The sequence below is a fragment of the Acomys minous genome, assembly GCF_964271855.1.
Source record: "Acomys minous genome assembly, chromosome: 11".
Classification (NCBI taxonomy): Eukaryota; Metazoa; Chordata; class Mammalia; order Rodentia; family Muridae; genus Acomys; species Acomys minous.
The window spans coordinates 61,595,997-61,618,828 of NC_140492.1; the positions used below are offsets into that span (position 1 = coordinate 61,595,997).

General features: G+C 46.9%; 2 long non-coding RNA genes across 2 annotated transcripts; one reads left to right on the forward strand and one right to left on the reverse strand.

Moving 5' to 3' along the window:
• Positions 1-2,439: 2,439 nt before the first annotated feature.
• LOC311608370 lies at positions 2,440-4,161 on the reverse strand. The gene is made up of 3 exons (XR_014782937.1): positions 3,739-4,161; positions 3,003-3,097; positions 2,440-2,733 (listed from the first exon to the last, which is right to left on the reverse strand). It is a non-coding gene; the product is annotated as an uncharacterized lncRNA (long non-coding RNA).
• A 4,893-nt stretch (positions 4,162-9,054) lies between these two features.
• Positions 9,055-17,867, forward strand: LOC311608627. Its single transcript, XR_014783060.1, has 3 exons — positions 9,055-9,159; positions 15,969-16,082; positions 17,562-17,867. It is a non-coding gene; the product is annotated as an uncharacterized lncRNA (long non-coding RNA).
• The last annotated feature ends 4,965 nt before the right edge of the window (positions 17,868-22,832 follow it).

Below are 22,832 nucleotides of genomic sequence, written 5' to 3' on the forward strand. Positions count from 1 at the left end.
TTGGGGACCAGGAAGCACTGAAGTTTATTTAATTTTTGTGTGTCTTTCTTTTCTTTATCTTTTCTCTCTCTCTCTCTCTCTCTCTCTTTCTCTCTCTCTCTCTCTCTCTCTCTCTCTCTCTCTCTCTCTCTCTCTCTCTCTCTTTCCCTCTCTCTTGGAAGGGGTTTATTGTTTGTAACTCCCCTTTGGTTCTCAAAGGTGTCAATTAGCTCCCTTCCCTAAGGTTAAATAAATATCAGTGCCAAAAGGAGAGTGAAACCTTTATGCATTATATCATTTGTAATGTGTACAAGCAGGAAAATAATTTCTTCTTCTTGATGTATCACAAATATTTTGTTTCTAAATATAGACTCTAAGTATAACCTATTAGTATATTTATTAATTTCTTGATTCTTCTTCTCCTCCTCTTCCTCTTCCTCCTCCTCCTCATCTTCTTCCTTCTTTTGTTTTTGTTTTCAAGACAGTGTTTCGCTGGGTAGCTCTGGTTGTCCTGGGACTCATTCTATAGACCAGACTGGCCTTGAACTCACAGAGATCTGCCTACCTCTGTCACCCAAGTGCTGGCATTAAAGCCATGTGCACCACAGCCCAGAACATTTTTTTCTTTTTCTTTTGGTTTTTCGAGACAGGGTTTCTCTGTCTTTTTTATTTTTCTTAATTAGCACTTTTATTATTTTAATCTAATTAAAATCTTAGACTTTTTTTCTTTTTCTTTTTTTATTTTATTAATTTGTTCATATTACATCTTGATTGTTAGCCCTTCCCCTGTTTCCTCCCATTCTTCCCTCCCTCCCACTTCCCCCCTTCTCCCCTCCCCTATGTCTGTGATTAAGGGAGACCTCCTCCCCCTATATACAGCCTAAGTGTCCCTCAGTAGAAGAATGGACTAAGAAACTGTGGTACATTTACCCTATGGAGTACTACTCAGCTATTAAAAACAAGGAATTCCTGAAATTTGTGGACAAATGGATTGATCTAGAAATGATCATAATGAGTGAGTTCACCCAGAAGCAAAAAGAGACAAATGGTATATACTCACTTATATCAAAACACTAGTCCAAGGGAAAATCTTAGAATTTTATATAGGATTAAGTTAGTGAGTATTAATATTAACAAAATTTCTTTCCCTGGTACTAATTTTTAAACTAAAGTAATTTTATATATTTCTAGATTATAAATTTTGCATAGAGTCATCATATACAATTTTTAAAATATGAAAATGTGTGACAGATGGCTCAGTGATTAAGAGTGCTTCCTACTCTTTCTTGCTGAAGAAGGGCCCCAAACCAGTGACATTCCTTGTACCCAAGTCAGGCAGCTCACGACATCCTGTAACTCCACCTCTGCAGGATGTGGCTCCCTCTTCTGGTATCTTCGGGCACACACACACACACACATACAACACACAACACACACACATACACAGGCACTAATATGATTGTAACTAATTAATAAATTTTTAGATAAAGTGCATGGAGAAGGAAGGAAGCCACCATTACTCCTTGCTCCTGAGGAAGTCACTATGAATTAAGCTGTCCCCATAGCTCCAGGTTCTACATTGTCAGTTAATTGTGGATGAAAATATGGGCAGCTGGGCATGGTGGTGCACATCTCTAATCTCAGCACTCAGGGGGCAGAGGCAGGCAGTCAGTCAGTCAGTCAGTCAGTCAGTCAGTCACTGTAAGTTCGAGGCCAGCCTGGTTTACAAAGTGAGTCCAGGAAAGCCAAGGCTACACAGAGAAACCCTGTCTCAAAAAACCAAAAGCGAAAACCAAAACCAAAAAAACCAAAAACCAAAAAACCAAACCAAAATAAAACAAAATAAAAAACCCAAGAAAACAAAACAAAACAACAAAAAAGATACGTTTTATTATTTTCAATTATGTGTATGTGTGAGTCTCCGTGTATGTATGTACACATGTGTGCAGGAGCCCAGGAGGTCAGAGGTATAGGAGCCCCTGGAAGTGGGGCTACAAGTGTTTGTGATCTGCTCCATGTGGGTGCTGAGAACATAATTTGGGTCTTTTCAACTGCTGATCTGTGTCCCCGGCCCCCTGATAAACTCCTTTATCATGATATGTATGCAACTATATGACATATAATTAAATAAGACTAATATACAAGTTTATCTTATGTAAAAATATTCAAACTTTTAAAAACTTTAATAGTTTCCCAACTTTTCTGAAAAAGCACTTAAATGGACTTCTTTGGTCTTTATATTAAGTATAGTTTTTGTTATAATATTTGATAAAGGTCACACTGCAACATATCTGCTATAAGGAAGTTTATTTGTGGGGAGGGGAAGCAGAGAGGAATCAGGGCCTTGGAGAAAGGGTGTGGCTGGACAAGTGGACAGGTGGGGAGAAGGGGACAGAGCCATGATGGCAGAGAAAAAAAGAGAAAGAGACTGAGAGTGAGAAAAGGGGGGAGGGGGAGGGGAGGAAGAGAGAGAGAGACAGAACAAAACCAAGACCAAGAGAGCACAGTGACAGATGGGTCCTTTTTATCCATCACACACCTGGCATGTGCACCTAGAGGCAGGGGCTGCAGGTGATGACGAAGGCCCCCAACACGGCTGCCTATATGCTAACAGTTTTTCTAAATCGTTTTATGTTTTAGTGAAGATGGTGACATCTTTCTCCTGGGATCCCTTTTCTCTGCATGTTTTGTAGCCTGAATTACCTTAGTCAAGGTCACTGCCTGTAGTTACATGTATTCCACTCCAGTGAGTTGCTGTGTCAAAAACAAAACAAAAAACAAACAAAAAGTCCTTTAGTTTCTTAAAGATAATAAGTTAGTTTTGCTTGTTTCTTTTTTTTTCTTTTTCTTTCTTTCTTTTTGTTGTTGTTGTTCAGAAATGGGATTAGGACAATAGTTCTAAATTTAGCTGAGTAAGGTGGAAGAAACCAAAACAAACCAAAACAACAACAACAACAACAAAAAACCCCCACAAAAACAAACAACCCTCCCCCCCCTTACATGCTGGCAGTGGTGTTGGACACCTTTGAGAGGCAGGAAAGGTGCGTCTCTCACTTCTAGCCGGTGTTGTCTACACAGTGAGTTCCAGGACAGCCAAGGCTATACAGAGAAACCCTGTCTGCAAACAAAACAAAACAAAAACAAAAATTAAAAAAGCAAACAAAACAAAACAAGAAAAATCCCAAACCCTTACTCTCTATATGGCTTACTCTTACAACTCATATATGCTAAGAACAGAACAGTATGGGGCAAAAAGCAAGTGTTGTTATGGCTGCCTGCAGTGGCTTGCCAGACCTTCGGACACCCAGAGGTATCAGGGGAGCAGAGGAGCCCCAAGAGGGAAAGCAAAGACAGCTCCAGGAGGTGTGGTGTTTGCCTTCCTCTGGGTAAAGACCTAATCACATTTCGATTTAAACCAGAGTGATTTGTTCCCTTACATTAACACGTGAAAAGCTCCAACAAAGTGTCTTGCACTTGATAAGCCACAAACACCTCTAACCCCCACCCCCACCCCAGTCCCAGGTGAGTGACTGTCTAGGAAGCATTTGGATCATTTTGCACAGTAAATAAAACCATGGTGGTCTGGGTCCAAGCACACCTGGTCAGGGCCTTGAGTTTGCTTCTAATTAGCGCTCAGGCCTTCGCAAACTTGCTTAACGACCCTGAAGCCGGCTTCTTATTTGTAAAATGGAACCATAATAGTTTCCATCATACTGAGAAATGGAAAGAGTTAAGGAGACATACTCCCGTAGTACTAACCATCAAGGGCTTGCTTTGTTCGGAGCACTGCTTTCAGGGCTTTAGGTAAGGCCACCTGTGTTAGTCGGTTTCTTGTCACTGAGCAGAGCAGTTCCCATCCAAGGTCGGCTGGACTTCCTGCTTTGAGCCAGAGGTGAAGTGGCATACTGAAGAGGCCACCGCAGATGCATCATGGTCGCCAGGATTCAGGAAACGAGACCCATCCTTCTCAAACTAATCCCCATTCTCCACAGTTCTGTTGCTCCCTACAGTCTGTTCAAATTCTGAATCTATCAATGGATTAGTCCACTGATAAAGGCAAAACTCTCACGATCCAGTAACTCCTAGAAGCTCCATCTCTGGGGACAGCTTTATCATGGACCAAGACATGAGCTTTGGCACAGGTGGGAGAGACGGTGGGGAGTGGGTGGCGGTAGTAAAGGTGGAAACAGTGCTGGTTGTGTTCCGTGCGTGCGTCTGTGCGTGCGTGCGTCTGTGCGTGCGTGCGTGCGTGCGTGCGTGCGTGCGTGCGTGCGTGCACCTGTATTAGTTACCATTCTTGTTGCTGAGGCATGAGACCGTGGAGGGAAGGATTTACTTCAGGCTACAGCCCATCCTGGTGGGGAAGGCATGCTGGAAGTAACCCGAGGGTGCATGCGCACATCTTGGAGGACCAGGAAGTAGAGACCGAGGGATGCCAGCACTTGCCTGGCTTTCCCCCTTACTCTGTTTTTATGCAGTGTAGGGTTCCGGCCTGTGGCATGAGGCTGCCTACATTACAGGTGGGTTGTCTTCATTGAATTACTCACCTCTGTAAACACCCCTGTAGACACGCACACACGAAACATTCTTCACCAGTGCCCTTGCAGCTTTTAATTCAACAAGGTTGACAATGGAGTGTGACCACCACAAATCTACTCCTTGTCATCTTGACGCCGTCCACATTGATTTTGTTTTTTTGTTTGTTTGATTTATTTATTTATTTATTTATTTATTTATTTATCTGAGACAGGGTTTCTCTGTGTAGCCTTGGTTGTCCTGGACTCGCTTTGTAGACCAGGTTGGCCTTGAACTCACAGCGATCTGCCTGCCTCTGCCTCACGAGTGCTGGGATTACAGGCGTGTGCCACCATGCCCAGCTGGCATTTTATTGATTAATGATTGAGGTGAGAAAGCTCAGCAACTTGTGAGTGCCGCTACCCCTGAGCAGGTGGTTGTATAAAGACACAAGCTGAGTAAGCTATAGGGAGCAAGCCCCAAGCAGGTTCCTCCACAGTCTCTGCTTCCATTTCCAGCTCTGGGCTCCTTCCCTGAGTTCCTACCGTAGCTTCCCCGGATGAAGGACTGTAAGCTGTAAGATGAGGTTTCCCTCCCTAAACCACACTTTGGTCATGTGTATCATAGCAACAGGGAAGCAAACTAGGACAGCACTCAATCCCTAACCCTCACAGGCTCCTGGCCATCCCATAATGCAAAATACACTCAATCCAACCTCAAAACTCCCCATAGTCTTTGACAGTTTCAACACCATTAAAAGTAGGAAATCTCTTCTGACACTCACGAAAAACTCTTAGCTATGAGCCTCTTAAAATCAATAATAATAATAATAATAGTAAGTTACCTATGAAATACAATAGCACAGAGTAAATATTCCCATTCCAAAAGGAAAAGAACTAGGAAAACAACAACTATTCCTGCAGGTCCATATCCAACATCTGGGACTTGCGATGGTATTACCTGGGCTCCACCAACCTTGGGCTGTCCTGTCTCTCCAGCTCTGTCCCTGTAGCACACAAGGTATTTCTTTTGAGCTATCTCTGAGTCAGGCAAGCGTAGGAGATAGTTTAGCTTGGAACCCCATTTGGTTTTCAGTTATATGCACCACCTCCTCATAATAACGGATACACAAAGCCTGGTTCCTTCGTCTGAACATACTATGTACACACCCCCTCCAAAGGACGTCTCTGACAACCTCTTGAAAGATACCCCATATCAGGCCACAGGAAATCCCATCCCTGAGCAAACAGTGTGTATGTTTCTCTTTCCCTGATTATAATCAAACTTATACGGTTTCTATTCTAATGTATTCCCAACATACTCGTGCATTAATTCTAGAAGGGCTGGTCTGGCCTGAACTGGTTTTGGGTGCATGCGCAGTAGAGCAAATCTATATCCTATTGTAACCTTTTAGGGGTAATACCCTATTTATCATCCCATGCCTATACCTGATTGCAGGTGCATATAATGTAAGTTAGATGCACTATGGAAAGGAACATTCAAAGAAAAGAATTATATAACCCAATTTATCGATCGAAATAAAAAATCCACCCAAACTAGGCCACTTAGTAGTCAACTCCTTGTCTTGAACTCTGTGAAAGGAAACCCCAGACAATAACTGGGGCCCTTGAGTTCTGTCACTTATGTGGTCCACTGTCCATCTTATCTGTGCATCCTTCTTTAATTCATAATCCCTCTGACCCAATAAGTTGTTCTTGCTTCTTTTGCAAATCTGTCAGCTCTCTGGAATAAGTGGCCAAGAGTCTGGAAACACCCAGCTCAGATCTTGACCATGGGTGAGCGTCTGTAGTTTACCTTGGTGAAGGTCCCATGTTTCTAGATGCTGCACCGTATAATCTAATAATAACCCTTGGCTCACAGCTGCGGCAGCCTTTGTGCATCTTCCTGGATGAACATAGAAAACACTTTCCCAGGTGGCTCTGGTGCAGCCTGATGCCCTTGGTGCTCTCTGTTCACTCTCCCAATCTCCGTTTTCAGAGGAAAGTCTTTTTCAAGCAAGTTTGTGTTGTTACACACTTTCCATGGATGGAGTCTTGCCCCAAGGCACCTTTCCAACCGTTCCTGTTTTCTAAGCGCAGACTCTCTGGTTTTTCATTAGTAGCACTAAGTATAGATGCTCTTTTTCAAACCTACCTTGTCTGCACCTTTCGTTGAGATGGCTCAGTAGTTAAAGGTGCTTGCCACCAATGCTGAGGACCTGAGTTCCATCCCCAGAGGTGACATGGTAGAAGAACAGAGCTGACTTCTACAAGTTGCCCTCTCACTGCACACCAGGACAGACAGACAGACAGACAGACAGACAGACACACACACACACACACACACACACACACACACACACACACACGTTCACACTCCTTACCTCACCAAACTGCACACTGCTCATCTTTCTCCTTTGAATTCTCACTGTAAATCTAATTAAATTCAATGAGCTGTAACAGCACCGTAGCTGAATGTTATATTATCTTGAAATTCTCTCTGTCAAACAACTTAGTTCATTATTTTTTCCGGATGCAGGCCAGCCATATTTGTATTATAGTCAGGTTCCTGACAGAATCCTTACTCTTCTGAGAAACTTCACAATCCAGGCCTCCACTGCCTGCGTTTCTCCTGGCATCCTGGTGTGCCACAGTCCTCTAGAATGGTCCACTAGCCTCTGCTTACTGCATGCCTGGGCTTTGCTAACGCAGGGCTCTAAACTCGTTCACCTGCCTCCTATAAACCAGCTCCACTGGCTTAAGAACCACAGGGTCAGGTGTACCGTGACATGTACCCCACACTCCGATACCAACTTTCTGTATTAGTTACTTTGTTGTTGCTGTAACAAAATACGAGATAAGGAGCAAGTTAAAAGAAGAAAAGGTTTCTTTTGGCTCCTGCTTTGAGGACACAGTCCATTTTGATGGGGGAAGGTACATAGGAACTTAAAGGCTGCATGCTCTCATCTCAGTGGAACAAGAGATAGTGAAGGAGAAATGCCAGCATGTGTCTGGCCTTTCTCGCCACCCTTTTGGTTTTAGTCCAGGGCCCGAACCTATGGGACGGTGCTACCCACATTAAAGACAAGTCTTTTTCCTTCCATTAATCCAGTCTGGGTACACTCATAGGCACTCTCGAGGATGCACCTGTCTACTGCCCCCTAATCCAATCGAGTTGTCAGTGGAAGTCCATCCTACTTTCAAAACCTTGGCAACACCATCTTACTCAATCCCCATGGCTCTGTGAGTTAGGTCCTAGCATCCTCACTTCACAGAAGAGAAGACAGAGAAGCACAAGCGGCAAGCAAGCCAAGCCAATCCCGCGTTTGCTGGGCCGCTACTTGCCCCCTGCTCACAACAGCCATTAGAAGATTCTTTCACATAGGAATGCGCTCAGCACCTGGGGCCTGGGGTGAAGGTGACCCTTGCTGAGCTGCTGGCTGATTGCACAGGGTGCTGTCAACACAGGGAGGGGAAGGTCACTGCTTGTCTCGTTCTGAAATGATGTAGGGTATATGCCTGACCCTGGCATTCCCATATTCCGTGCATTAGCTTCCAATGCAGTAGCGGTGGGAACAAAAAAGGAAAAAAGAGAAAATACAATGAGAGAAAGGAAGGAAGCAGGCAAGCAAAGGAATGATGCAGAGCAATGTCCCTAAGGTCCGGCAGCTATTAGAAAGGAGAACGGGTCAGGCGGTGGTGGTGCACACCTTTAATCCCAGCACTCAGGAGGCAGAGGCAGGGGGATCTCTGTGAGGTTGAGGCCAGCTTGGTCTACAGAGTGAGTTCTAGGACAGCCAGGGCTACACAGAGAAACCCTGTCCCAAAAACAAACAAACAAACAAATAAATAAAATAAACAATAGGTTAATCCCTTAATAGGAGAACAGGATTTGAACCGAGGAAGCCTGGTCCTCTCTGGAGTCTTTACATCCACTGAGCACACTGTCTTGCCCCGAGCAAGCTCTTCATTGGATGGTCACATAACTGTAAGTAGGTACTGCCTGCTAAACACGCATTCATTAATGACCACAGGACTGTCTCTTTGGGTTGGAGGAGCACCGTGCATTTTCCTAGTGTGGATGAGAAAGCATGCTTGTTTAGAAAAGGGATGCATCTACGAAGCCGGTGTTTAACTCTTCGCAATAAAGGCATTAAGGGCTCACATTCAAATATCCTCATGGCAAAAAGGCTCGGTCTGGTGAAGATGGCCTGCCATTCACTATTCTAGTCAGCTGCTGAGATTGGGCTGCAGCCAACCTGTTGACTCTTCTCCCATATGTAAGAGGGCGAAGAAGCGTGAGGGTGTTCCCAGGAATGGAGACCTGGACGGGCTTGCCGGGCCCCGGGCACCCCGCCGAGTCACACCCAAGTGGTGCGGGCTTGCCAGCTTCTGAGCTAAGCTACTGCGCTGAGAGTCTGGGCAGGGCAGGCAGCCCTGTGCTGATTCTTTTGTCTCCTGGGCAACAGCCTGGAGCAGGCTGTGGTCACCCGTGGGAATGCTCCTCCTGAGTCAGCAGGGCCTGGAGTGTCCCAGGGTGCGGCTGTCTGCTCTTTGGGGCCTTTTTTATCTTGCAGGATGCCACTGCGCCATCGTGGGTTCAAGGGCCAGAGCTGCAGGACAAGTGCGATTTGGAAACCCCTCTTACTTGGTTGTTGAGACATTGGTAAATCATTTGAGGTGGGGGGGTTTGTAACTGCGAGTGTGCTAAGTGTAAGAGCATCAGACAGCAACTGGGGGCTTTCGCTCTAGATCAACCCCTCTTCTGGTTATCTACATAAATGGGGATAATAGTTCTTTGAGCCTCAGTTTCCTCATCTAGACAATTAATGCCAGGCCTGTTTGTGTCACTGGGTTGTGTTGCAATTCAAATGAGATGTTGAGTGCAGGCTCTTCAGTGTGGTGTTCAGTGTTGCACTGATGCAAGCAGCCAGTTTTGTTTTGTTTTGTTTTAACTCACTCTATAGACCAAGCTGGTCTCCAACTCAGAGTTCTACCTGCCCCTGCCTCCCCAGTGCTGGGATGAAAAGTGTGCGCCATGACCACCTGGCAGTTTCAGGAGCCAGTTTCTTGCTTTTGCTTTTGTTTTGTTTTGTTTTGTTTTTCAAGACAGGGTTTCTCTGTGTAGCCTTGGCTGTCCTGGACTCACTTTGTAGACCAGGCTGGCCTTGAACTCACAGAGATCTACCTGCCTCTGCCTCCAGAGTGCTGGGATTAAAGGCATGTACCACCATGCCCGGATAGGAGCCAATTTCCTAACCAGCAACATCTTTCTAATTCCTCCAGACATCTTGTCTTGAGGGATCTGGTCCATGGCTGGATTCTGGGATGTCAGTGGAATTCTTGAGAAGTAGGGGAACGTTAGGATGGGTTGTGGAGACCCAGAGATTAGGCCAACATACTGATGGGAGCCTGCTTCTATCTGGACCTTGGGTGGCTGGGATCTCAGTCCGGTCACTGGGGAGCAGTGCTTCGTCCTCCGCGCCTCTCAGCCAGCCTTCCATCCAATCTTGTGCTGCCTCCTGCTTTGGGGACCAGTAGTGCCCTTGGAATGCACATTCCCTGGGGGAGATGGAAGAGCTGTACCTACTGAGAACCGAAGATGATGGGAAGGCCCTGAGGAAGCTATAGCTCAGGCCAGTCAGAGTACAGAGGGAGAGGGAACAAAGGGCGGCTCTGGCCGGTCGGAGAGTTAGGAAGAACACAATGCTTTCAGTTGGCTTTGGGGACTAGGAGACAGCAGCAGTATCAGGAGCTCCTTTCCATATGTCCAAGGCTTGTTACCCTCCAGCTTGTGGGCCTGAAGACCCAGCTTTAGCTGCACCGTGGCTATGTGGTGGCAGTGTGAGAGGCCCTGGTTCTTGAACTCCATTCTGACCATATTTATCTCCAGGATCTGAGGCGGAAGAGCAACCACTGGAACTCAGATCACAGAGGGTCCCGGGAACAGGAATGTTTAGGTTGGACCATTAGATTCGTCATCTACCTGAGGACATAGTCATTCTGTCAGGCCTCCATTTGCCTACCCTGGTTTCGCCATGTCTACTCTCTAGGGGGAAAGTCGGCCTGAGTGTAGGAAAGTTGTATGAACATCTTTGAGGTGGTGAGGCAGCGGGAGCTGGCTGGCCGTATGGCAGGGCAGTGTGGAGACTACTCTGATATATGGGGTGAGCCTAGGTCTCCAAGCCCTAGAGGGCTTAATTTCACAGAGTTAGCATTCTAGTGCCACCTAATATTCTCTTGACGGGTTTCCGGGGGTTCCTCAGTGAGTGAGGAAAGCATTTTCAGGGCAGTCCTGCTGGCTCCAGCTCCACAGGAGTATGCCTGTGGGGTGTGTCAGCCCTCCCCTCTCCCCCTCCCCTCCCCCCAGCCCCCCTTGCTAGAGAGGAGGAGGATGGTTTGTGAGCTTCATACTGGTTTCTGATGATTGCTGCCTCCCTTTGACACCTTTTTAAAAAAATGTTTCCCATTTCTATTTTATTTTTAACTTGTTGCTCTTGGCACAAGAGTCTGTATGGATTTGCTCGTGACAGTTACCTTCTGCCTTGAAAAGCCGTGCAGAATGCTTTAGGCCTATTCTTTATAAATCTTGGGCCATATATCTATTTTTGGAGGGGACGGGAACTCACCAGAGGACTGCCACAACACGGGCTCACTTACGCAGCCTTCTGTCCGGAAGACACTCTGTCTCCCTACTTCCTGATTTTACACTCAAACCCTACGGCACACGTGCACTTGCACGGACTCCATTCTTTCTCCCTGGCCCTTTCCAGCCAGGGTCTCTTGCTGTCCTGTGCTTTTATCATGGAGCTTTGGGGCCTCTCTTTCCATCCCAAATGCTACCTCTGCTTGGTTCCCCTGTCCTCACACTGCTCATCACCCCTTCCCTCTCTTTCCCCTTTAAAAATCTGTATTCGTGGAGTTTCATGGAAATGGCTGTTGCTCGCTGTCTGTTGAGACATGTAGCCCAATAGTACTAGTCGTGTATATTTAGGCCTTTGGGGAGAGGAGATGGCACAACTCCAGCAATGTTTTTTATTCTTCTATGATTTGTAAAGTCCTAAGTCTGTTTCTGTATTTTGATCATTGTTTTTCAGACTCTGCTACTCTTTTTAAGCTTAAGATTTTTTTGTTTCTTTGTTTTTTGAGACAGGGTTTCTCTGTGTAGCCTTGGCCATCCTAGCCTCACTCTGTAGACCAGACTGGCCTCGAACTCACAGAGATCTGCCTGCCTCTGCCTCCCGAGTGCTGGGATTAAAGGCGTGCGCCACCACACCTGACAAGCCTAAGATTTTGAGGCCTCAGAAAAACCAATCATGAATGTGATCCTACAAAGCTCTGTGTTAACTCATAACTCCACAGCAACTAGATAGTGGCTATGTGACAGACACTGAGGACAACAAATTGATGGGACAGCTTCCTGCCTTCAGGCGCCATGAATCTCCTTATGGGTGAAGACATTTCACGGCACCATCAGTGCTAAACAAGGTCACATAGCCACCCCGCAGAGGCTTTTGTTGAGTGTGGATAGAGATGGGGCTAGTCATGGCCTCTCAGCTGAATGGGTAGACACAACTGTCATGTCTCAGATAGGCATAACTCTCTGAGCCTTTCAAAGGAGGACAGGATGGTATGGGGAAAAGGAAGGGTTTAGAAAAACAAGGTAACATCAAGGTATTGGCGTGCTTAGATGCCAAGGAGCAGTTGGCTGCCACTTGGATGCAGTAGGAAGAATGGGGAGTCTCCTCAACTCTCGCATGGGGTGGGGGGCCATGGAAGTCTGCAATTTGAGGATAAGAATCACTGAACCCTCCACCATGACTTTCTGCAGGACATCCCTGCTCACAGATTCCTTTCCGCACCAGGAGGTGCTCTGGTACCCTGAAAGACTATGAGGGCCTGTGTTTTAGAAAATTCCCCAGGCTGCAAAGCAGAGGATGGATGCAAATGCTGGGAGACCAGTTACTGGGACAGTGTTCTGGGAAGATTTCATGAGGTAGATTTGGACTCCGGTATGCCCAAGGCTTTCTGAGTACAAGACTGCACCACACATCCAGGGGCATATACTTTACTCCAACCTTGTGGTCTGACCCCTGGGTGCCATGGCTACCCACCGCACCTGGTGATTGTTGGTCTCAATTGTCTACTTGGAGAGATCTAGAAACAGTCAGCGGATGGCCTTCTGGGAGTGCCTGTGGTGGATTATCTTGATTAGGTGAATTGAGTTGGGATGACTTGCCCACTGTGGGTAGTATCACTCCTTAGGCTGGGATCTTTGACTGTATGAAAAAGGAGGACGTAAGCCGAGCACAGATGCTTACCACTTTCTGCTTCCTGACTGTGGACACGTGAGAGCAGCTGCTTCAAGCTCCTGCCCTGGGCCTGTGAGCCAGATTAAACCCTTTCTCCCTTAAGTTGCCTTTGTCAAGGTTTTTTACGATAGCAACAGGAAAAGTAACCAAGGCATCCTTTCTGCCACAGCCCTTTCTTCACCAGAACGTACCTCCAGTTGTTTAGTGAAGCCCTGGCTTCTGCAACGCGTACCACCCAGAGTCTCTTGCACACCATCCCGAAGACCCAATGGCTACGTGGATGCTTCAGGCCACTGGTGAGGGACGCAGAGGGTCTCTGTGTGTGTCTGTTGAGTTGAGGTCAAGCTTCCCATTTTCCTTCCTATGCAGTGCACATTCCTCTCACGTGAGCAATGGATCGGTTGGGCTGGGGAAGCCAGCCTGTGTTAATGCGAACTCAAAGGCTCCCTGCACCTGGCGTGGGAAAGGCTCCAGACCTGTTCCTACAAGTCTCTTTTGGCTGTGCTTTGGCAGGTCCCTACATTACCTCACCCGAATGAACATCTGCTCCTTCCCCCTGAACAATGGCTGCAGCTTCACATGTTCCACAGGGCTCCTCCACCTGTGGGGCACTAAGGCCTGCGAACCCAAGCCCTTCACTCTGGACTTTGCCTCCGGAGGTTTAGACATGTCTACCTGATAAGGATCTCTTGGGGTCAAATGCCTAAAAACAGTCTATTTGACTTTTCTTCATTTTTTTTACAATTTATCCTTTTTTTTTTTTAGTTGGCAGGTAAAATATTGCATTTCGTGACATGCTCACACATATATGCCATTATACTTTGCTCTTACCGATCTCCCACTTCTTTCCTCTCTTCTCTTTCTTTCTGCCTTCCTGGTCCCCTTCCTTATCTCATAGTCTTCCCTGCTTTGGTGTAACTAACATTTCCTTATCCTCTCTTGTTCTCCGCTCTCTTTCTCGTTAGCCTTCCTCCCCCTCATCCTTTCTACTCTCAAATTTAGCTGTAGAGCCTGAACATGCTTCTGAGCACCTCCAGCACATACATTTGATAATATATGAAGTGAGGCTCCGAGGCTCGCTAAGTGTCTAACTTTGCCCAGTTCTCGTACCGACCTAACAAATTCCCTCAGGGCCCTCATCACTGTGACTGCTGCTGCTCTGCAGGCAAGAAGGCAGCTGAGCTGTGGGGGGGAGATTCTGGGGGCTGCTAGAATGTACTTCGTTGGCTTTGGATGGGACAGTAAGTAGGGGCAGCAGTGAACAGGTTAATCTGGGCACTGCTTGCTCATATGGGCTCCCCCAGTATAATTATAATCGACACCCACCGCCTTTCCTCGCAAAGGTGTCCAAACTTGGCGTCCAGAGCCCAGCCACTTGGCATTTTGAAACTCAAAGAGCAGCTTGTTATTAGAGTTTTCCGCTGCCCACAACACAGTCTGATATCACCCCATGACTCACCAGTTGCTCCCTGCTCATGTCTGATAGTGGCCACTGAGCCCTGAATTCTTCCTTCCTTATTCAGCCACTGTGCTCACTCAGTCTGGTGAGTGCCTCACCTTCTTGACAAAGGGGTGTAGAGAGCACCAGTGCCCCTCAGGAAATACCATGTTCGTGACCCTTCAAGTCACAGCATTTCTGAGTCCCTGGGCATGACAACTCTGGGCTGGTTTTGGCTGTTGAACCCTCGCTCAGCTTTTATCCTGCTTCTGAATCACTTTTCCTGCTGGCAGGTGCTCTGTGGGGGACCTGGGTTTTAAAAGTGTCCGGAAGCTGTCTTTATGCAGCTGATGAGAAAAATGGGAGGGAAAAATCCCCGTGTGGAGGATGAAGTCTGAGCTGGTGATAACTTAGAGGCTCATGGATTTTTATTGAGAGAAAGAAATTAGAAATACACACACACACACACACACACACACACACACACACAGTAAAAGAATTTTGTTTACTCTTTTTGTGTCCCCCCCCCCCCCCCCCCGCGAGACAGGGTTTCTCCGTGTAGCCCTGGCTCCTCGAACTTACTCTGTAGACCAGGCTGGCCTCAAACTCTGAGATTTACCTGCATCTGCCTCCCAAGTGTTGGGATTAAAGGTACATGTCACCATTGCCTGGCATTTTTTTAAATGCTTATGTAGACCAAACATAGCTGAAAACTAAAATGCAGATCCTTGTCTTTTCAGACTCCCTTAAAGTGAGACTGTTATAGGAGAAATGCTTTCCTTTTTACTGGTCAAGAACAAATAGTGAGAAATATCTTTAATACTTACAAAAAGCTCAGAAAAAAAAAGAAAGGAAGGTGGTGCAGTGATGGGTGTTTGAGATAGGTTTGTTAGGGGCAGTTTCAGGTGTATATCCTAGGCGCTGATTTACCTGATCCAGATAGTAGGGTTCCCACGGCCCTGTGTGGATGCTTTATTGGTCATACATATCTGAGACATATCTGAGTCTTTCTTAGAATTAAAAAAAAAAAGAGCTTTTGCCTTCTAAGAATAGTTTTTGACAAGTTACTAAGATTGTAGACTTAAAAAGTAATGGTCCCCTTGGACAGCCATTTTGCATTTTTTCCCCAGCCTCTTCTATCTGCAACCCCACTGTGCAATCTGCGTGGTAGTCTTTTGAGCATGTTGAGGAAACACATACTTTTTTTTCTTATTTCTTTTGCTATTTCAGTTATCTGCTTTGTTGGCTTATATGCGTGTTTGTGGTAGATTCACATTGCCTTTAAATAACACAATTTTTAGCTTGTTCACAGGTTGGAACCCTTATGATTTTTCTCATCAAACCAACTTATAATAAATATCTAACTGATCCCACAAAAGGTGGCCAAGGCATTTTGGTGGCTATCTGTGCCCCTCTGAGTCTTGTGCGGCAACTAGGACCTCTTTCTTCCTGTTTTTGGTTTAAAGAATTTATCTAAGCATAGAAATGTGTATCAGTATTTTATTGAAATTCTGTTTTAAAAGATGCTGGAGCCTCCATGTATAGATAATGAATGGAAAACCTTAAAAAATATTTACACATTGACATTGAAATCAAACGTTGGTTCTGCAAGCTCCTCTTCATTTGGTTGATTTATTTTTAGAAGGCAGGGCATTTAATTAAAAAAAAAAAATCTCCTTTCCTTTCTTCCCTTCTCCTACCCCTCTGGCTCTGATTGTCTCCCAGGACCAGGAAGTTTATATGTAAACACAAGCAGTAATGGACCCCTGACCTGCTTAGGCCTTTCAACCCAGTCAATCCACAGAGGGATTAACCTCAAATACCTACTTGCTCTGAGAGGTAAGATTGTTCCCCAGGCGGGAATCACCAAAGGGTTTTCAACTCTCTGGTCTGTGGCATTCGCCCCACAAATAAGGCCTCCTTAAAGTGGAGCTTAAAGACCGACACTAGAAAGCAAACTGACAGGGGACTGTTTCCTGGAGGGCGCTGTGCGTTCTCTGGCTGGGTTCCACAGTCTAGAAACCCGGTCCTCTGTATAGCCTTGGATATTCTCACCTGGCGTCCTGTGGACTATTGCTCCTCATAGGGGCGCCCCCGGGCATCCCAGGCCGGCTGGCATAGAGTATAGCATTTATTTGCCTCTGGGAGAGACAGGAGCAATCAGCCTGGCCTGTTGTGCTGGGCCTCAGCTGTGAGGAGAATATCTGCAAAGCCTCCCGTTTCACTCTGCGGCTCTTGTAATGTCCCCTCAGAAGGGAGCACTATGAACGCTGGGCATCAATCTCTGGGCCAGGTTCCAAGTTAGTCTCCCCTGCCTGATCCGCAGGGCTCGTGTTTTGCCTGACCCATGTTGCATGGACAGTCTTTTTTCAGAGCCAAGGAACCTGCACACCAGGAGATTTTCTTAGGTAGAACATCGCCTCACATCTAGACCCACAAGCAATCGCTCACAAGAGACGATGAGTCTGTGCTTTAGAACGTCTCTGTTGCAAGTGGGTCCACAAGTCCCTCCTGTTAACAAGAAGGGGGTGGGGCCGGAGAAAGGGCCTGGAGAGGCTCCATGCTCAGCAGCCCCGAACAGCTGTGGAAAGTTTGATGCAGCAGGGGCACCCAGACAGAAAATTAAAAAACTAATAAAGTCCTCAGTGTGGGGTGCTGGCATCAGGACAGCTCCGTTTCTCCAGACACCTAATAAAGAGACATTCCGGGACACTAACTCATAAGGGGGGATCTGCAGAGGTCACGGGCAACAGTGGAAAGCCAGCCATGGGAACAGCAATCACTTTACTCGCTCCAGGGAGGGTTCTCGGCTTCTCTTCGTCCCCATGCCCTTTGCCTTTTCAGTTTAGAAAAATGGTAGGGTGTGCAGGACGGTGGAAACACGGGGGTGGGGTGGGGGGGTGGTGGTGGTGGTGAGCGATGCCAGGAGCCACGGCCCTGAAGGTCTCTTGCATAGAGAGTGAGTAGGCAGCCGCGCTGCCATTCGACACTCCAGGGCAGGAAATGGCGGTGGTCCCTAGAGCAGTGTTGGCACTGGAAGGTGAGATGGCTCCTCGGATAGCAGGGGTTTTGAGAATGAAGGATTTGATGAAGCACCCTCTTGACAGGTTTTCTCCCATGGAATTTTCCGCTGGGGTTACTTGGTCGTCATGGAACTGTCTTTTGAGGAGCATTTATGTTGTTAGATTTGGTTTTTATGTTGCCCCATATCAATTCAAAAGGGGCGTTGGGGGTGGGGGGGGGGAGGGAGGCGGGGGATGTAACCTAGGCTTTCAACTAAACCACCAGCCACTTACAGAGTCCCCCCTTTATCCACAGCTTTGCCCCCTGACGTTTCAATTACCAGCAATCAACCACAGCTCAGAAATACTAAATGGAAAATGCTTTACAGTGTACACCACACTCAGGTGCGTGATGAATCCGTGGAAGGTCCCTCTGGATCCTCCAAGGATTTTGGCCAGAGCGCTTGCACTGTGTTTTCAACTCACTGATTGATCGTCGTCACTTAGTCACCTTAGCTGTCAGAGGCAGTTAACCCAAAGGTTCTCAACCCTTTCCTAGGGGTCAAATATCAGAGATCCTGCCTGTCAGATATTTACAATTCACAACAGCAGCAAAATTACAGTTATGACATAACAACAAAAGTAGTTTGTTTTTGTTTTTTTCAAGACAGGGTTTTTCTGTGTACCCTTGGCTGTCCTGGACTCACTTTGTAGACCAGGCTGGCCTTGAACTCACAGCGACCTACCTACCTCTGCCTCCCATGTGCTGGGATTGAAGGTGTGCGCCACCACATCCAGCCCAACAACAAAAATAGTTTTACGCTTGGGGGAGGGGGGTCACCATAACATGAGCAACTGTATTAAAGGGTCACAGCATTAGAAAGGTTGAGAAGCACCGAGTTAATGCCTATTTGAATTAATAATGTCCCTAAAGTAGAAATGCAGTAATATCCAGGAAGGACCAGAGCATAAACTGTGAAAGGACAGATTAACTCCGATCCTATGTGGTGGCAGTGTAACAGGGCAAATGGAAACCTCAAGGGACTCGGTGGGGGGGGGGGCACAGCGGGCGGGGCTCAGTGCTGTGGTACTGGGTGGCTTGGAAGGTCCCCCCAGGGATGGGAAGGCTGCCATACTTGGCACCTGCCTTCTCTCACAGGAGGAGGAAAGCCACAGTCTGGGAAGGAAAGAGTGAATCCCAATTGGTTTTGTTACCTTGTCTTCAGTGTTGCAGTCAAATCAAGTCATTATGAAGATCAGGGTAGATGCCATTTTCTGTGCAATGTTCCAGTTACTTTGTCACCTGGTGGGTCTCTGTATCAGCGCTTTTGTTGTTGTTATTGTTTATTTGTTTGTTTTGTTTTCTGAGACAGAGTTTCTCTGTGTAGCCCTGACTGTTCTGGACTCCTTTTGTAGACCAGGCTGGCCTTGAACTCACAGAGAGCCACCTGCCTCTGCCTCCCAGAGTACTGGAATTAAAGGTGTGTGCCACCTCACCCGGCTTCCTCATCGGTGGTTACAAATGTGTACTGTTACTCTTGCTTTAGAAAAGTACAGCTCGACGTTGGATGAATCTGAGAAAAGGCTTTTTACACACTCACAGAATCCTAGTTTGAAACAAGGAGACAGGGGACCTGGGCCATCCTACCCGGTCCTGCCACTCCACTGTCCAGCACCGGCTGTTGGAATAAATAGCATCACCTGCCTCCATTTGCTGTGCAGGATGAAAGGGGTGGGGAATGACTTGAGGGCCCCTGTGGGCCCCCACCTGCTGATTCCTTGGGGCTGGAAGGTTGGGCAGGGGATTGTATTCCTTGCTTTCCTCTGTAGGAAAGAGAGCTTTCCTCCTCCTGGCTTTTTGTTCAGCTGTGGCTTGGCAGAGGCTGAGCTCCAGCCCTTGGCTGTGATGTAGGAAGGTCTGTGGTTTGGTGAGTAAAACGAAATGTGGGCTTTTGAACTTTGCATGTCTGGGCTCTGTTCTTCCCTCTCCCTCCTTCCTCCCTTCTGCTGTTCTCTTCCTCTCTCCTTCCCCCTCTCTGTTTAAAAAAAATAAAAACAAAAACAATCACGTTTCTGTCCGCGTGAGTAGCCTCACATTTAAGAAAAGGATAAACTGTAGCCCAGTAAGTAACTCTCTAATATGAATCTGACAATGCGAAGCATGTTTGGGTCCTTGAGTGTCTTGAGAAATCCTGATCGATTCAGCAGGCTTGTTTTGAGACTACAGAACTCTGCATCTCTGGGAAGCCCAGAGATGCTGCTGTGTCCTCTGAGCCACACTGTTACTGACAAGGATGGAGGACCACACGCAATTCATATCTCCTGTGTGCCCTCTGAGAGCAAAGCCCCTGGGCTGTGGGCTCTGCACAAGAGGCTTCTTTTGGTCAGACCTATAATGAACCAGGAGCTCTGTCCCTGGAAGGATGGCCTGTCCCTTCTGCCACCTGACTTAAACGTTCTTGGCGTTTATGTTGCTTTCTTTCCTCCCCCAGCCATCTGGAGGAGGATTGGATGACAGTATGAGGAGGGACAGTCCCTCGGTCAGTCCCTCGGACAGCACACGATTAAATGAGCCTCATACTTGGCTCCTAACAACACTCTGTTGCCGAGCAAGACCGGAAGTGATATTTCAGCAAAGCAATGAACTGCACGTCATTTAATAAACCTTCCTTAATTGGGCTGCACACCAGGGGCACCCCCCTTTAATGATATTATGGCACCAATAACCTCATTAGGAGGAGAGAGCTACTTTAATGACAGGTTTTGGAAATTAAAACAGGAGAAAGGCATCTTTCAGGGTTGTCGATTCTGAGCGATGGTCCTGTGCAGCAGCCTGCGGGGACTTAAAAGGCCTGGGGACTAAAGGCAAGCTGTGACACCAGTCTGGTCTGATCCCTCTTGGGCACCAGCTCTGGACCTCTCTGCACGTTGCTGTTCAGTCAGCAGTGTTAACCCCGTGGCTCAGGCACTGCACTGTATGTTAGGTCTGTAGGAGATGCGTGCTAGAGGTCCGGTTTCTAGGACGAGTCAGCCCCAGGAAGCCCGGATCGGGTTCCAGTCACAGCGCCCTTCTGAGCAGCTCCCATGCAGGAGACACAAAGGTGCCATTTGCAGTCGCTCACAGAGGGTCCTGGTGACCCCAGCCAAATCCCGGATGCCCATGTTGGCTTCTTACATCTCCAGGGGCCTGTAGCTGGCCAAAGCCTAGACCAAAATAAAGTCCCTGCTTTGCTTCTCAGAACACATCACAGCTCCCTTTCTCACACAGTGGGGATCAAGCTGGGCTTCACTGTTCCCCATGCCTGCCTGCTGGGTTACCTTTTCCTCATCAGTAAAAGGAGGACCACTGCACTTAAACGTGAGTTGGGCGAGTCTCGGTAGGGCCTGGGTTTCTCCCTCTGGCAGCCTTTCATGTTTTCCTTCCCTGCAGTCACAAGAACTCCAACCTCCAGATTCTGCGCGAATACTGGATTTATAGCAATGGTTTTGTAGAGCGTTCCAGTTTGCCGGGTTGGTGAGTAATGTGGTTTTTCTCAGAGGGAAGGCATGCTTTTCCTGCCAGCCCGGTGAATCGCACGGAGGCTGTGCAGTCAGTCTCTCCTTTTCTTTACGTCGACCTGTGAAAGAGGGAGGTGGCATTGTGTTGCCCTCAGGGCAGAAGAAGCCTCAGTTGGGAAAAGGCAAAACTGGGCTAATCTGCAGAGGCTTTCTTACCGATTCGAGGGACCGCCCCGGTTCCAAACCTTTGCTGGCTGCACACTGCCGCAGACTTCTCTGTGCGGCACCCAGTTCTCCATCGTCTGGTTTCCGTGGGCTTTGGTAATCCTGTGTGCTCTCCCCAGATAGCTAGGGTTGATCCTAATTGACTTTTGTGATGGTTACTCTGCAACCCAGCCCTGCTCTCTACATCCCCGCAGCCTGCAACACTTCTTCAATGACCTTGTCACTGCTAAAAACTTAAAATATCCTCAAGGATGTCCATTAACTTAACCCCAACCCCCATCTGTCTCATTTTAATCTGTGAACACATACTCTAGGGAATGAAAAATAACTGGTGAGACCCAGAACTTCCTTGCGTTATTACCTCATCTTTCACTAGGGCACCCATTGCTTTGAACTAGCCCAGAGTTTAGTAGACATAAGAAATTCCATTCCTTATAGCCTACATTACTTCTTCTTCCTTCAAATAAATAATACTACTCTAGTCTTTATGTTTTTGTGTCTGCTTAAATCTGATGTGCAGGGGAGATCAGATTGTTGGCAAGTAAGTTTATTAGCCATAAGCTATAATTAGAATTGCTCCTTGGTTAAAAGTGAAATTTAAGCCATTTATATTTATTATTGTTTTTATATTGGTTTTTGTGTAAGTCAGGTTGCTCCTTCCATGCTTGCTTTCAAACATGACTAATAACTTATATAACTCCAGAATTCTTTTCTATTAAAATTTAATTGCGTCATCCCCCCACACCCCCTATTCTGTCCTCCCTCCAACCACTTGCATGTGTCCTTCTGCCTGGTTCTCTCCCAAGTTCATGGACATGGCCTGCTTTTCTTTAACTGTTATTGTTACACACACACACACACACACACACACACACACACACACAATTTCAGGACTAGGGAGATGGCTTAGTTGGTCTTGAGTTAGGTCTCTATCTAGAACCTATGTTTTGAAAATCTTGGTGTAAGGCTGGGCAGTGGTGACGCACGCCTTTAATCGCAGCACTCAGGAGGCAGAGGCTTGTGGATCTCTGTGAGTTCGAGGCCAGCCTGGTCTACAGAGTGAGTCCAGGACAGCCAGGTCTAGATTGTTCTGTGCTGGGAAGGAGAAGATAAGTGGGTTCCTGGGCTTGCTGGCTAGCCAGCCTATCCTACTTGAGGACTTCTAGGTCAGTGAGCAGTGAAGTCTCAAAAACAAAGATACCCGAGGAACGCCACTGAAGGTGGTCCTCTGGCCTGCATCTGCATGCACCCACATGTACACACACTCACACATCCATGTATACCTACACACACACACACACACACACACACACACCTCAATCAACTGAAATTGAAGATAGCACTAGTCTTCCTCCTAAGTATTTCAGAACAATTATCCTTAACTAGATTTTTTTTCTTTTCTTTCTTTTTTTTCCAGTTTTTCAAGACAGGGTTTCTCTGTGTAGACTTGCCTGGCCTGGAGTCGCTTGTAGACCAAGCTGTCCTGGAACTCACAGAGATCTGCCTTCCTCTGCCTCTCGAGTGCTGGGATTACAGGCGTGACCCACCACGCCCTGCATCAGCTATAATTCCTAACACTGTCTTTTTTTCCAGGGTTACTATGCTGTACTTCTTTACAGCTTTATTATTCTGTATTTAAAGACTTCTTTATAGCTTGGTGAGGTGCCCACACATGTAATGTAAGCACTGCTTATGAGGCTCGGGAGGTGGAAGCAGGCAGATCTCTGTGAGTTTCAGGGCAGCCAGGGCTGCAAAGTGAGACCCTGCCTCAAAAAAGAAACAAAGACCCTTAAAAAAAAAGACTCCTTTACAAATATATATATATGAAATCTGATTTTAGTGATCATTATAAATTTAGAACATT